At 39.7% G+C, this 16799-nt stretch overlaps 1 protein-coding gene across 4 annotated transcripts in view; it reads left to right on the top strand.

Moving 5' to 3' along the window:
- Positions 1-16799, top strand: part of LOC308238784 (ribonuclease 4-like) — a 47404-nt gene that overhangs the window by 15991 nt on the left and 14614 nt on the right. The window contains exon 1 of one of the 4 annotated variants that reach the window (XR_013959618.1): positions 14255-14353. The exons of the other annotated variants lie outside the window; for them this stretch is intronic. The gene's annotated coding sequence lies outside the window, so the exon portion shown is untranslated. Of the gene's footprint in view, positions 1-14254; positions 14354-16799 lie in introns of those variants that run through there. 4 annotated transcript variants of the gene reach the window in all.

A 16799-nucleotide genomic window follows, 5' to 3' on the forward strand; every position in this document is an offset into this window, starting at 1 on the left:
ACATGTAATACCTTAATCAATAAAAAATAAAAAATGATAAAAAAAAACAATGTCTTCAGAATAGAAGTTTAAAGCTTTAATTGTATAGCTGAGTTGCACAAAAAATAAGTATTGCAATTTAATACACTAATTTATTATATGTTTATTTTTATAGTAGGAAAAAACAATATCAGTCTGTATGTGATTCCATCATCAATTCATTGGATAAATGAAAATTTTAGGAATGCAGTCTTATCAGAGACCCAGAAATTAGAGATAAACCTAGGAATAGAGTTTATAGAACTAGAGGCTCTCATTAATTAATTTTGGGAATAAGCCAATAGTAAGTAATTATTCATAAGAAAGCTCCAGTATATATTTCTCTATGTTATCAAGTGGGTGGTAAATATTGAAAAGGCACAAAATAATAAAATACCTGATAAACAAATAGAAATATGTTATTTGTATTTTCATCACTTATAAAAACATTGATGTTTTAGTGCATAATTCTCCACACTTTTGTCTATGCTATGCGTATGTTATTATAACATACGGGATATTGTATACTATGTATATACTGCTTTAGATTCTGCTTTTTCTTTTAAAATGCATCTGGGCTTTTGTTAAAATTAAGTTTCTTAACTTAGATAGTAGTGAACAAATATATGTTCACTTTGGATTAATTTATTGACTTTTATACTTAAAATTTGTTCATTTTTCTGCAAATATGTTATATTACATATAAAAACAAAAAGCTTATTCAAAAATATGCATCATAAACATTTATTCCAAGTCAACAAATACCTATATTATTCTGAAGGCTCAGTAGTATTTCATGTTAAGGACGTAGCATGATCCATCAAAAATAATTCTCTATTGTTGGACATTCATAGCATTTATAACTTTTTACATGTATGCATTCTAAAATAAAAACTCATTTAGTCTGGCTGGTGTGGCTCAGAGATTGAACATGGACCCATGAACCAAGAGGTCGTGGTTTGATTCCATTCAGGGCACATGCCTGAGTTGCAGGCTGGATCCCCAGTTGGGAGCATACAGGAGCAGCCAATCAATGTTTCTATCTCTCTGTCCATCTCCCTTCTATTAATAGTCTCTCTAAAATCAATAAAAAGATATTGAAAAAACAAACAAACAAAAAAACATATAACCCTCCCCAGGTAGCTGTTGGTTTAAGTGCCGTCCCACACAGGTGACATCTTTGTTTCTAAAGGACAGTAAAAACAGTCTCAGCACCATTGTGGGGACTAGGGAAAGCTTCACTTAGCCAAGACCTCCCTTTGTGTCATTAAGAACCTAATAATCAAGCCATAAATATAATCACTAGAAACGCAAGTGACATAATTATCTGAACAGCAGGTAGCCAACTTTCCAGAAGCAGCCTCAGATATTCCTAGAGCTACTTAAACTACATAGCTACTCACTAGTTAGTTAGTGCAGAATGATAATTGTGTTACATTTCATTTCAAGCAACTTTGTTTTTTTACAGATAAAGTAATATATTTTTTGAATTTAGGGAAATTTTCAAAGTAAGTTTCCCTTAAACAGCAACTTTCACAAGCACCTTTAGAATTAGCTTGGATTTTCTAGAAATTACTAGTTAGAACCTGAAAGCTGTGTAGTGCATTGGGAAGCTTCTACTCTAGGAACCCTAGATGTTCCTTGGGCCATACATGTTCTCTTTCTCTGTCCCTCAGGTTCCTCATCTGTAAAATGATGAGTTAACACAATGGTCTCTGAGGTCCCTCTCTCTTATTTTATGACTGCATGGAGTGGCCAGGTATTGTAACAGGACTCATAGAAAAAGAAGGTACTCCAGTCATGAGGAGAAAAACTATCATTTGGCAAAGAGTATAGGAAAAGCCATTCCAGAAAAAGAGGAAGGGCTCTGGCTTTTGTCAAAAGTGCAGATGTCAGGTTATAAGCAGGCAGAGGTAAGAGGCTGGTCAAGTTATTGTTGGAAGCATTTACCACTGTGATTCACAAATGAAAGTAGATGGCTAAGAAAGGGACCAAAGCAGGCTGGCAAAACCCCTCTTTAGGAGTTTCCATCATACTGTATTTGAGCAAAAAGCAACCTCTGTAAATAGTTATTCTCAGAAGAACACCTTGAAACATTTGGGAAAGAGAGAATGGGCATAAAGCCCAGAGTTTGTTGAAAAGTGAATGATTAATTATTTTCTGTTTGGAAATAGAGCCATGTCAGCAGGCCTGTGTCCCATTCTCCCTCTATCAGAACTGTCTCCCCTTCCTACAAGTGGAGGCATGATCCTTCTTTTCATGTGAGCATCATCCTCTTTAACCATTACTTCTCCTCTTAAGTAAGTTTCATGCCTATAGACCCAAACTATGTAAGAGTTATAAAGAAATGTGGAGATTAACCTCTTCCCTCCAACACACAATTTACTATTAGTCTTAAGGACAGAATTAAACATATGTACTCTGTGTAAAGGGGGAAAGTACACCAGCACCAGAGTCCTTAGAAGGAGAACCCAAGCTTCCCCTGTTCGTACAGGGAAACTATTGGCTTGAAGAAGAGACATAGAAAAACATTTCAGAAAAAGGAGAATAACTTTCAAGTTCAAGCTGTCAGAACATTTTTAAATATATGAATATATTTTTCATTTGGTAATTGTTTCACATTTATTACGATCACTGGCAAAGATACAGTCTTTATTAATGATAGACTATAATTTTTTGTATTTTGAAACACAAATGGATAAGCACTTATATGCACTTCAATAAAATTATAAAACTTTTCTCCCAAAAAAACCTAAGTTCCCTTTTCATCATAACCTCATTGTGCCAAGCTGAAAATAAAACAATTAGAATGAAAGCAACCATTCACCATTCACCTGACTCTGCACTGTCAACCAGGTAGGCAGGTTGTGGATCTCCCCAAGGCTGCTCAGTGAAATCCTCAGGCAGAGAAGGGATGTGGCTGTGGTCAGAGGCTGGAGGCTGCTCCCCGCCATCACTGCCAAACTAAACCCAGAGGCTGACCTGTCAGTGTGAGCTGGGCTGGAACTGGTGTTTCAGGCCATGGGACTGTTTGTGTGTGAATGTGACATTGGAGTGGAGTCCCTTGTCTCTGTTGTTGGGCGATTCATCACAGAAGGGTTGTGTGGAGCAAGTCGTCCTGTCCCCAAAGGCTGTGGGAGGTGGCTGCTGCCTCAGTCTCCTGGGACTGCTGAGGCACTCAGGGTGTTGGAATGGGCCTGGCAGCCATCTTCCCTAACAAGTGACTGGTTGATAACTTTAAAATAATAATAATAATAATAATAATAATAATAATACTTTACTGTTGAAAGTATTACACATGTCCCCTTCCCACCCCCCCCACCTTGACTCGCTCCAGCCTTCCCCCACTCCCCACCCTGGCCTTCACCACCCCATTGTCTGTATCCAAAGGCCATGCATATGTGCATACAAGTTCTTTGGTTAATTACCTTCCACCCACCCACTCTCCCCACCGCCTTCCCTCTGAGATTCCACACTCTGTTCCATGTTTCCATGTCTCTGGATCCACTCTGTTCATCAGTTTATTTTGTTATTTAGATTACACATATAAGTGAGATCATGTGATATTTGTCTTTCTCTGACTGACTTATTTCACTTAGCATGATATTCTCCAAGTCCCCCCATGCTGTTTCAAAGGGTAAGATATTCTTCTTTTTTTACTGCTGCATAGTATTTCATAGTATAAATGTACCACAGCTTTTTTATCCACTATCTCCTGGTGGGCACTTGGGCTGTTTCCAGATCTTAGCTAATGTAAATTTTGCTGCTATGAACATAGGGATGCATACATTCTTTCTGATTGGTGTTTCAGTTTTCTTAAGATATATTCCTAGAAGTGGTATCACTGGGTCAAATGGCAGTTCCATATTTAATTTTCTTAGGAACCTCCATACTGTTTTCCATAATGACTGCACCAGTCTGCATTCCCACCAGCAGTGTACTAGGGCTCCCTTTTCTCCACATCCTCCCCAGCACTTGTCAATTGTTGATTTGTTGATGATAGCCATTCTGACAGGTGTGAGGTGATACCTCATTGCTGTTTTAATTTGCATCTCTCTGATGAGCAGTGACTTTGAGCATGTTTTCATGTCTCTTGACCATGTGTACGTCTACTTTGGAGAAGTGTCTATTTAGGTCCTTTGCCCTATTTTTATTGGATTGTCTTCCTTTTGTTAAGTTGTATGTTACTTATATATTTTGGATATTAACCCTTTATCAGAAGTATCATTGCCAAATATATTCTCACATTCAGTGGACTCCCTTTTTGTTTTGTTGATGGCTTCTTTTACTGTGTAGAAGCTTTTTTATTTCTATGTAGTCTCATTTGTTTATTTCCTCCTTAGTTTCCTTTGCCCTAGGAGATGTGTCAGTAAACATATGTGAGATGTCTGAGATTTGCTGCCTATGGTTCTTCTAGGATTTTTATGGTTTCATGACTTACATTTAAGTCTTTTATCCATTTTGAGTTTATTCTTGTATATGGGGTAAATTGGTGGTCTAGTTTCATTTTTTTTTGCATGTATCTGTCCAATGTTCCCAGCACCATTTATTGAAGAGACAATCTTGACTCCATTGTATACTCTTGCCTCCTTTGTCAAATATTAATTGAGCTCAATGGCTTCCATTGATTTCTGGGGTCACTGTTCTGTTCCAACGCCTATTCTTGTGCCAGGACCAGGCTGTTTTGATTATGGTGGCTCTATAGTATAATTTGAAATATGGTATTCTGATTCCTCCAATATTATTCTTCTTTCTCAAGATTGCTGCAGCTATTTGGGGTCTTTTTTGATTCCATATAAAATTTTGAAGTATTTGTTCTAGATCTATGAAATACGCCATTGGTATTTTAATAGGGATTGCATTGAATCTATAGATTGCCTTGGCTAGTATGGACATTTTAATGATGTTGATTCTACCAATCCATGAACATGATATATTCTTCCACTTGTTTATATTTTCTTCTATCTCTTTTTTCAATGTTCTGTAGTTTTCTGAGTAGAGGTATTTTGCCTCCTTCGTTAAGTTTATTCCTAATTAGGTTAGTTTTTTGTTGCAAAAGTAAGTGGGATTATCTGTTTAGTTTCTCTATCTGAGAATTCATTATTGGTGTATAAAAAAGCCATCAATTTTTGGGTGTTGATTTTGTATCCTGCTACATTGTCAAATTAATTTATTAAACCTAGTAGTTTTTTGGTGGAGTCTTTAGGGTTTTCTATGTATAATCATGTCATCTGTGAATAATGAGAGTTTTACTTCCTTTGTTCCAATTTGGATGCCTTTTATTTCTTCTTATTATTTGATTGCTGTGACTAGGCCTTCCAGTACTATGTTGAATAAGAGTGATGAAAGCAGACATCACTGTCTGGTTCCTGTTCTTAGGGTAAATGGTTTTAGTTTTTGCCCTTTGGGTATGATGTTTGCTCTAGGTTTGTCATATATGGCCTTTATCATGTTGAGATATGCTCCCTTTATTTCCCCTTTGCTGAGAGTTTTTATAAAAAATGGGTGTTGGATTTGTAGAATGCTTTTTCTGCATCTATTGATATGATCACATGATTTTTGTGTTTCAATTTCTTTATGTGATGTATCACGTTTATTGATTTGCGAATATTGTTCCAGCCTTGCATCCCTGGAATAAATCCCACTTGGTCATGGTGGATGATCTTTTTAATATATTGCTGGATCCAATATGCTAATATTTTGTTGAGGATTTTAGCATCTATGCTTATTAGGGATATTGGCCTAAAATTCTCTTTCTTTGTAGTGTCTTTATCTGGTTTTGGAATTAGGATAATGCTGGTCTCGTAAAAAGAGGTTGGAAGTATTCCTTTCTCTTGAATTTTTTTTAAATAGTTTTAGGAGTATAGGTGATAGTTCTTCTTTTTATGTTTGGTAAAACTCCCCTGTGAAGCTGCCAGACCTGGGCTTTTGTTTGCTGGGCGTTTTTTGATTACTGCTTCTATTTCATCAGTTGTTATTGGCCTATTTAGGTTTTCTGATTCTTCCTGATTTAGAGTTGGGAGATTGTATTTTTCTAAGAATTTCATCCACATTGTCCAGCTTGTTGGCATATAGTTGTTCATAGTATTTTCTTACAATCCTTTGTATTTCTGTGGTGTCAGTGGTTACTTTTCCACTTGCATTTCTGATTTTATTTATTTGGGTCCTCTCTCTTTAATTCTTGATGAGTCTGGTTAACGGTTCATCAATCTTGTTTATTCTTTCAAATAATCAGCTTTTGGTTTCATTAAGTTTTTGTATTGTTTTTTAGTCTCTGTGTCTTTTATTTCTACTCTAATGTTTATTATTTCCTTCCTTCTACTTACTCTGGGCTTTTCTTATTGTTCTCTTTTTAGTTCTTTAAGTTGTAGGGTTAAATAGTTTATTGTTATTTTTTCTTGTTTTTTGAGGTAGGCTTGTAGTACTATGAACTTCCCTCTCAGGACTGCTTTTGCAGAGATTTTGGGTTGTTCTGTGTTCATTTTTATTTGTTTCCAGAAGGTTTTTTATTTCTTTCTTGATCTCATTGGTAACCCATTCATTGTTTAATAACATGCTAGATAGCTTCTATGTGTTTGAATGTTTTTGGGTGTTTTTACTGCAGCTGTTTTCTAACTTCATTCCACTGTGATCTGAGAAGATGCTTGATATTATTTCAATCCTCTTGAACTTGTAGAACTTGCTCTGTGTCCTAACATGTGGTCTATCTTTGTGAATGATCCATGTGCAGTTGAGAAGAATTCTGCAGCTTTGGGATGAAATGTTCTATAAATGTCAATTAAATCCATGTGATCTAGTGTGTCCTTTAGAGTCACTGTTTCCTTGTTAATTTTTTGTCTGGAGGATCTATTCAGTAAAGTCAGTGGGGTGTTAAAGTCCTCTACTATGACTATATTATTAATCCCTTCCTTAAAGTCCTCTAGAAGTATATATATATATATATATATATATATATATATATATATATATATATATATGCGCTCCTATATTGGATGCATATATGTTTAGTTTACCAGGGTTATATCCTCTTGTTGGATCGATCCCTTTAGTATTATGTAGTGACCTTGGTTGTCTCTTGTGATGGCCTTCATTTTGATGTCTATTTTGTCAGATACAAGTATTGCTACTCCCACTTTTTTTCTTTTCCATTTGTATGGATTTTTCTATCCCTTCACTTTCATCCCATGAGAGTCTTTTGTTCTGAGGTGGGTCTCTTGTAGACAGCATATAGTTGGATCATGTTTTTGTATCCATTCAGATATCCTATGTCTTTTGATTGGAGCATTTAAGCCATTTACATTTAAGGTTTTTATTGATAGGTACTTATAGATTGCCATTTTAATTCTATATCCCGAGGTTTGTCTCTCTATTTTTTCTTCTCATTACAGCAGTCCCTTTAGCATTTCTTGTAATGCTCGCTTGGTAGTGATGTACTCTTTTAGCCTTTCTTTGCCCAGAAAGCTCTTTTTTTGACCATCTATTTTGAATGGTAGCCTTTCTGGATATGGCAATCTTGGTTTCAGATCCACGCTTTCCATTACCTCGAGTATTTCATGCCACTCCCTTTTGGCCTGTAGAATTTCTGATGAGAAATCAGGTGTCAGCCTTTTGGGAGTTCTTTGTAGGTAACAGTTTGCTTTTTTCTTGTTGCCTTTAAGATTCTCTCTTTGTCTTCAGTTTTTGACATTTTAATTATGATGTGCCTGGGCATGGGCCTGTTTGGGTTCTTCTTGCTTGGGGTTCAGTTCTGAAATTGTGTGACTTTTTCCTTTACCACGTTAGGGAAGTTTTCTGCCATTATTTCTTCATACATGTTCTTTCTCCCTTTCTGCCTCTTCTGGCACACCTGCTATTCGAATATTGTTACATTTCATGTTGTCTTAAAGCTTCCTTAAGCTGTCTTCCTATTTTTAATTGTTGTTTTTCTCTTTGAGTGATTTTTTTCAACCCTACCTTCTAATTCACTGATTAGATCCTCAGCTTCCCCTAATCTGCTCTGTATTCCTTCCAATGTGTTCTTTATTTGTGCTATGTCATTCTTAATTTCTGTATTCATAGTTACTATATCTTTTCTCATGCTGTTGAGTATCTTTACCATCATTATTCTGAATGCTATGTCAGATAAATTTCTTTTTTTAAAATAAATCTTTATTGTTCAGATTATTACAGTTGTTCCTCTTCCCCCCCTGCCCCCATTGCTCCCCTCCATCCTGGTTCCCACCCCACCCCATGCTCTTACCCCCCTCATTGTCCTCATCGATAGGTGTAAGATTTTTGTCCAGTCTCTTCTCTCACCCCCTCCACACCCCCTTCCCCCAGAGAATTGTCAGTCCACTCCCTTTCTATGCCCCTGATTCTATTATATTCACCAGTTTATTCTGTTCTTCAGAATTTTTATTCACTTGCTTTTTATATTCACTTGTTGATAGATTATGTATTTGTTTTCTCTTTGTTGTTCATAATTTTTATCTTTACCTTTTTCTTCCTTTTCTTAGAGAATACCCTTCAGCATTTCATATAATACTGGTTTGGTGGTGATGAACTCCTTTAGTTTTTTCTTGTCTGTGAAGCTCTTTATCTAACCTTCAATTCTGAATGATAACTTTGCTGGGTAGAGTAATCTTGGTTGTAGGTTCTTGCTATTTATTACTTTGAATATTTCTTTCCACTCCCTTCTGGCTTGCATAGTTTCTGTTGAGAAATCAGCTTACAGTCGTATGGGTACTTCCTTGTAGGTAACTAACTGTTTTTCTCTTGCTGCTTTCAAGATTCTCTCTTTGTCTTTTGCCCTTGGCATTTTAATTATGATGTGTCTTGGTGTGGTCCTCTTTGGATTCCTTTTGATTGGGGTTCTCTGCGCTTCCTGGACTTGTAAGTCTATTTCTTTCACCAAGTAGGGGAAATTTTCTGTCATTATTTTTTCAAATATGTTTTCAGTATTTTGCTCTCTCTCTTCTTCTGGCACCCCCATAATTTGGATGTTGGTACGCTTGAACATATTCCAGAGGCTCCTTACACTATCTTCATACTTTTAGATTCTTTTTACTTTTTGCTTTTCCGGTTGGGTGTTTTTTGTTTCTTCGTATTTCAAATCTTTGACTTGATTCTTGGGATCCTCTGGTCTGCTGTTGTATATTATTCTTTATTTCAGCCAATGTATGCTTAATTTCTGATTGGTCCTTTTTCATATCCTTGAGAGTCTCACTAAATTTCTCAGGTTTCTAGAAGATCCTTGAGTAACCTTATAACTGTGGTTTTGAACTCTATATCCAGTATTTTGCTTTCTTCCATTTCTTTCATTTGTGACTTGTTTCTTTGTCTCTGTATTTTGGTTGTTTCCCTATGTTTGTTTCTATGTACTGAGTAGCCCTTAGGCTCCTTGAGTTGACAGAGTGGCCTTGTGTGGTTGGTGTCCTATAGGGCCCAGTGTCTCAGCCTTCCCAGTCACCTGAGGTGGACGCTCTTGGTGCACCCCTTTGTGGGATGTTTGCACAGTCTTGTTGTAGTTAACCCTTGATTGCTATTGGTATCATTGGGAAGAATTGATCTCCAGACCAATTGGCTGTGATGACCAGCTGTGTCTACACTGGATGATTTGTTGCACAGGAGACACCCTTCTGGGGCAGGACTTGTTCAGTGGGGCTTTGGTGCTCACTGAGTCTGCCCCTTGAGTGTGTCTCTTATGGATGTGAAGAGTTGTAATATGATATCGTCTCACTCTGACCACTGGGTACACTGACTCTTGGATCTCCAAGGAGGCACAAGGTCAGCCACTGTCTGGGGCCACCCAGCAGGAGCTACAGAGAGATCTGAAGATTCCTCCTCTTTGTATGGGGTTTGGAAGTTCCCAAATGAGGCACAGCTGTGAAGCAAGGCCACTGCTGCTGTCAGGTAGTGGGCCTTCTTTTGGAATCTCTGGGGCTCTCTGACCCAGCTACAGTTTGTTTTAGGCAAAGGAACAGGCCATTCATATGCAAAAGCTGCTGCTCACAGCTTGGGTGTGGTTGTAAATTGGGTGGGGTGGGGTCTCTGGGAATCACCAGGGTGGAGCAAACAGCAATGGCTGCCCTGAACCGGAGAAGTCCCTGGTTCTCTGCGTCCCACACCCCTGTGCAGGAACAGTGATTGCTGCGAGCACCTCTAAGAGTACGCCGCCCTCACATTCCTGTCCCGATGCAAGACAGTCCAGTTTCTCCTCATATGTGTCTGGGTCCCCCAGAGTTTCGCCTGGAAGTGGAGTTTAGAGCAAGCAGGAGCTTGTATCTCCCTCCTGGTTTAAAAAGCTGCACATCCAGGTGCAGCACTTTCCACACCTCCACACCTCTTACTGGAATCAATGAGCTTTCTTCACCTCTCTAGTTGTGGAACTTCCACTCAGCCAGCTTTCCCGCAGTTCTGGGTGGTAGTTGTTCTGCTGTTTAGTTGTGGTTTTGATGTGGTTGTGAGAGGCAGCAAGTATTGTTGGTTACCTATGCCGCCATCTTGGTTTCCCAGATAAATTTCTTATCTCCATTTCATTTATCTCTTCTTCTGGAGAATTCTCTTGTTCTTCCATTTGGGGGTTGTTTCTTTGTCTCCTCATTTTGGTTGCCCGTGTGTATTTGTGACTATGTATTAGGTAGATCTGCTATACCTCTCAATCTCTAGTGCAGGACAGTGTCAAACTCTATTTCAGACTAATTAGATCAGGCAAAGATACAAAGCCTCCAGAGGCCACTTCTGTCTACAGATAAGATTCCATCTTAAATTGCCCTCAGGCAATTGTCCACAGGTGTGGCAAGAGTTTTTTTCAACATAGTGGGGCAATTGCTTCTGCCTGGAGGCTGTGATTCTAAGTGTCTTAATTGGCCTCATTATCTCCCCAACAAAGAGGTAAGGTATTTTCCAATAGAGTGGGTCAACTGTCTTCCCCCCAGGTAAGGCTGCCTGTATAGCAAATGTCTGCGTGCGAAAGATGACCTCTGCAGCATGAAGGAATCACTTAGCACAGGAAACCAGGTGTCTGCCTTCTGAACTCTAACCCCAGAGCACCCAATCCTGGCTTCTGCTCACAGAGCTCTAGTCCACTCTGCCCTCCCTCTGCCGGAGCACAAGGTGAGTGGCTCCATAGGGAATTTTGTGCCTTGGTCCTTTGAGAGGGTGCCTGAATTTCCAGCCATCTCTCCCTGGCAGACAGAAACCCACTGATTTTTCACAGCCAGATGTTATGTGGTACCCTTCTCAGTTCTGGTGCTCTCTGGTGGAGGGCCAGCTTGGTGATTAGACCCCACAGTTCTCACTGGTAACTGCCTGAGATATCTCTCCAAAAATTCAATTGCTTCCCAGCCAGCCCTTTGGTGACTCCACCTCTCTTACCAGTCTCTATGGAGTTTCCACTTTTGGGGTTCCTTGATAATTTTTTAGAGTTCACTTATTCAGTGTCTCTTTAACCCTTTGTATGCCATAAGCATCTATAGACAATTTAAAAATCATTTTTCGTGAGAATTTTCAACTGAAAATATTCAAGAACACCTGAATTGTGAGTTATATTTATTTGTATAATATCCATTGCAAATTGATTTTTTAATTAAATTCAAAATACCGTGGCATGTGGGGATGGTTTCCATTTTGAACATGTGGCAGTTAACTGGTTAAAAAGTGATATGTGATTAATTTAAAATAAGTTCCACTGTCAAATAACTTGTCTACCCACAAAAGAACAGTGAGGATTTGGGCACTCTGCTAGGTGCCAGTAGAGGCTCCACTCTATGGACCCCATATCCTGCTACCTCTATTTGCTCCTAAAAGACATTGAACTTTGGTGTTTGGCAGAACAAATGTTCTGGTCAGAAACATGCCTGCCCTTTCCTTTCCAGAGGCTTCAGTAACCATGAGATACAAAGTACTTAGGGAAAGCATTTATGGCAGTGTGCTTGGTCCTCTTCTCACTACCTTCAACTTTTTTCCTTTTAGCTCAGGATTTGGTTGGGGATGCAGGCAAGCAGGGAGGGGACAAGGGGTGGGCAGGAGGAGGAGTGAGCTCAGGTAGGACTGTATCCCAACACAACTGAAAAGAAGGTTAAGTTTGTCTTTTTTGGGTTATCCATGCTGCCCATATCACCAGAAAGGGATAGGACTGGGCAAAGGCAGGTCTACCCAGGCAAGGCTTGGGATTTGTGGTTTTTTTACTTCCTGTAGGGAATAATTCAAGACACAAGCCCAGCTGATTTTGTAACTATGTTTAATAAAGGTTGGGTCAATAAAACAAAGGAAGGACTTAGGATAGAAGAAGCAAGATGACAGTAACAGAAGTGACCCTAGATGGGCTGCCTAGACTCGGGAAAGGAAGTTATAGTAACAAAAGTGAGCCTGGGCTGGGCTGCTAGATCACGGAGAAGTAAAAGTCTGAGTGACAGAAGTGAGCCAAGTGGGGACTGCTTTTGGCTCACTGAAAAGTTAAGCAAAAGTAGGGCCTTCAGAGCTTAAGAGAAAGTATTATTACATGCCGGAGGAAAGGGAGGAAAGGGAGGAAAGGGTGTGCTCAGGGGAGAGCATGTACTTGGTCCTTTGTCTTGAGGATTTTATGTGTTTTCTGTAGAGGGGAATTTTAGTGGAGTTCTCAATCAGATTATTCATCAGCTTTTTAGGTGTGTACTTTAACATGCTTACGTATCAGATGAGCATATAGTGGGGTTTGGGATCATTCTCTAATCATCGTTACCTCTATCTTGGATTTGTCTGGCTCTAATTATTTTTTGTTGTTATTTATTCCGCTGACTTCATTGGTTCTTGGGTTTATTTGGCACTAATGGCACTGCAGGGTCTCTGTTATTTATCTACCTGACTAGGGTGATTTAAGCTACTCACTCTCGGGTTGGGGAGTAGAGCTGTAAACCACTTGCTCCTAAGTGCCCTTGGTTAGGGAAGACAGAGTCTTATGATTTATTAGCTGGCTGTCAACTGCTTGGCCCTTTGTTTAAATATTTTGTCTCCATTTCCCTTATTCTACTTGCCAGAGAATTTCCCTAGTTTTTTATTACCCTGCCTCATCCACTTTTCTTCCTCCTTAAGTCCTCAGGCCCTTCCAGTTACCAAAACTGTTCCTAAGATAGGCTCTAGAGCACGTTCCCAAGCATGTGTAACCCACTGGCAGCTGTTTAAAGAGTTAATCTCTCTAGGAGAGAGTGCTTTGGAATAGGGACCATACCTCCAAAGTGAAGGCATATCCATGGGTTTTTAGGATATATCAGTAAACTAGAAGCAGGGCTTTCCTGGGACTCCTGGAAGCCTTTCTACTCTACCTGTCTTGTTTGGTAACCACTACCAAACCCAGTTGTGCTGGTGAGCCCTGAGAGAAGCCAGGAGAGTTTGCATGGTTGGGGTCTCGAGATCAGAGAATGCATTTTTAGACCAAGAGGGATAATAAAAAGAACTTTGGGCCTAGGTGTCTGTCACTGTTTTAGAAACTAAGACTGTAGAGATGAAAAAGACAATTATTCTTCTCTCAGGGTGTTCTATCAAATGGAGAGACAATGAGATCAATTAACCATTAAAGGAGTGGTGGTTATCAGTGGAGATGACCATTTTTGCAGCTGTGCTACAAGGAACAGAATATTGGGGGCTCCTGGTTAGTCTCTTGTGAACAGCTGAGCATGAAAGTAAGGAGAAGCCCAGGATATATGGCAAGGATAGTTCTGAGGGTTAGTAGCTGGGAGGTTGAGGTCAAGGGCAGTGGGTACTAACAGCTGTCACATAACCTTCTCTACAAGTGCTTTCCTGGTTCTGTGAAATCTATGATTAACCTACTTATTGGCATGGCATCCTTTCATGAAACCAAATTATGTGGGTAAATAGTGCACAGGAACAGCATTCTGCTGGGAGACCACATTTACTCTGTGGGGTTCTTCCAAGGCAGTTCTTGGAGTTGGCCCATAGATCAGAAACAGCGTCTTCTGGATCCAGATCATATATGTGAACAATGAAACCTTGGTCCTGTTATGGGCAAGAGTAAGAACCATAGACATCAGAAAAAGGGCAGCTTTGGGACAAAGGGCTATGCTTATCAATATCAAACATTGCCTCCTGGAACAAATCTTTAATCCACTCCAATAGGTAAATATTTGATCCAGTCATGTCCAGAGAAAAGGTGAATGACTCTCCTTGTTGTGCACAAGCAGTGTCCTTAGTTTTCCTATCTCTGCCAGGATTAGGGATCTTTGGAACTAGTTTCCCCACCCAGTTCATTTGATCACTATATAATCAGAACCAGAGGGGTCCAGTTCACACAGCTGGAACCCATCCCCAGAAACAAAGAGCTGGAAGCTATCTTCAGCTGGAGGGACTCTTCCAGATTTTTGTAAGATTCTTACCCCTGAGTAACCTATTGCTGTATTTGTTTATATATACATACTATTTCTAGCCATCTAGCCACTTGAATGAAACATCTTTTCGCCTTTTAAAGCTTCTGGGTCCAAGCTTATGAATTAAGAAAAAAACAAATCAAATTCTAAAGTTTAAAATGAAAGCAGATTTCTTTGGGGATTGTCTATATATGTGTGTGTAAAGGGAGATTAGTGAGACTGGGAGCAAGTGGAGGTTTAGGAGGAATTCCTGAATTGTGATAAAATCCCCAAAGACCTGGGGAAGCCATTTGCTGAAGGGCATCTGCATGGCCCCAGGGAACAGGCATTAAATGTGGCAGAGCAAGAAAAGAAACCAAAAATATGCTTTTAGTTCTGTTTTCTTCTAATCTTCCCTCCTAATTTTTTCCTTTAAAAACTTTTGATTACTTCTTAAGAGCCAAGTGGAACGCATCCAAGATCAAAAGAAGGTACACTGGCAGGTTGAAGGGAAGAAAGAAGGAAAAGAGATAAAGGGAGGAGTATGGGTGTTAGGCTTTCACTTTGCGGTATATTGCCCTCAAATATATAAAATTGTGAAGCTACATGTATGGAAATTATAACCATAGTTACTCATCATAGACTGTCAAGTTAGTGTGTAAAGTTGGATGGATCTCTTGAATACAAAACATTGCCTGTGGAGAGAGGAAGAGAATATTAATTCTTGTGAAGATTAAAGAATTGTTTTGAGACAGATGATAAAGTTAGTCTGAAGAACAGTGGGGACAAATTTCACTAACAAAAAGCTGACAGTTATGTGCTTGAATATGGAAGGTTATGTGTGAGTGAGTTTGACCACCAGATGTGAGGCTCTAAACCCTTGGCCTAGGCAGATTCACTTCCACATCAAAAATAATGTCTCATTCTTGTTTTCTCCCAAATTCATTTTACCTCTTTGGGGAAATTTAGGATTGAATATATGAGTGAGCAAGTTATGAGTGGGGGAGAAGATATTAGATACTGGTGGCCATGATGTGTACTAATTGGAATTTGCTTTCTGGATGTCTTAGGAAGTCAAGATTACAGTAAGCATGACCAAAATTTAGCTGACTTCTTACAGAATCAATGTGCAAGTTCTGCAATTTATAAACAAAGATTTTTTCTTTACCTCTCCAGACTGGGATGGGAGGCCTTCAAATTCCAACCAGCAAGTGGCTTTGTAGGATATGAAGCCCCTGTGTGGCATCAGTCCAGGGCCTTAATTAAAGGTGGTCTGTGGGCTTGGCTTATATGCTGAGCCTTAAGAAATGATACATTTCAGTGAGATTGGATCACAGGTTTTCTTATCATCTACTAGAGGCCTGGTGCATGAAATTTGTGCAGGAAGGGGGTCCCTCAGCCTGGCCAGCACCTTCTCCAACCCAGGACCCCTTAGGGGATATCTGACTGCTGGTTTAGGCAGTCGGACATCCCTCTCACAATCCGGGACCACTGGCTCCTAACCGCTCACCTGCCTGCCTGCCTGATCATCTCTTCCACCTCTGCCTGTCAACCTGATGCCCCTAACTACTCCCCTGCCACCCTGATCACCCCATAACTGCTCCCCTGCTGGCCTGACGCCCCTAACTACCCTCCCCTGCCTGCCTGATCTCCCCCTAACTGCCCTCCCCTGTTGGCCTGATGCCCCTAACTGCCCTCCCCTGCCAGACTGATTGCCCCCTAACTGCCCTCCCATGCTGGCCTGGTCACCCCTAACCACCTCTGCCTCGGGCCCTGCTACCATGGCTTTGTCTGGAAGGATGTCCAGAAGATGTCTGGAAGATGTCTGGTCTAATTAGCATATTACCTTTTTATTAGTATAGATTTCTTTCACAAGGTGCCTTATGCTACCTACCAACTAAACTTATACAACTTTATCTCTATAATACCACTAGACTTTTGCTAGTAAAACTAGAAAAGATTCTCTTATGCTTAATGAGAACCATGGAATTTCAGACTTTAGAGTTAGCAACTCTCTCATTCTATAGATGCACAAACTTAAGCCTTGAGAGGAAAATTAAGTCAATCACTAAAAAAATTTTAAAATATTGTGGGTCTACTGTGAGGCAGGCACTGTGATTCAAGGTGAATAATATGGGCTCTGCCCTCCTGTAGCTTATACACCAGTAGGAAACACTGACAAGAAGACAGGTAAATGCTTGCCTGGAATACATGGATAAAGGCTTGGAAATTACACCCATGAAAATTGGCAATAAGCATATCTTTATTTTATGATATCCTTGTGGGCAGACCCTGAGTTTTGTGACTTTTGCTTTGACACTTGTATCTAATGGGGTGTCCTTGGTCTTTATTATTTAAGCATAGAGTGTTTAGACAGAAACTCCAGACAGGCCCAGCAGCTCAGACCCCCTTCTGTGAACAACAATATCTCCACAACCTGTACAGCACTGGCACCTCCTACCA

This window comes from Plecotus auritus (assembly GCF_963455305.1).
Source record: "Plecotus auritus genome assembly, chromosome: 1".
NCBI lineage: Eukaryota > Metazoa > Chordata > Mammalia > Chiroptera > Vespertilionidae > Plecotus > Plecotus auritus.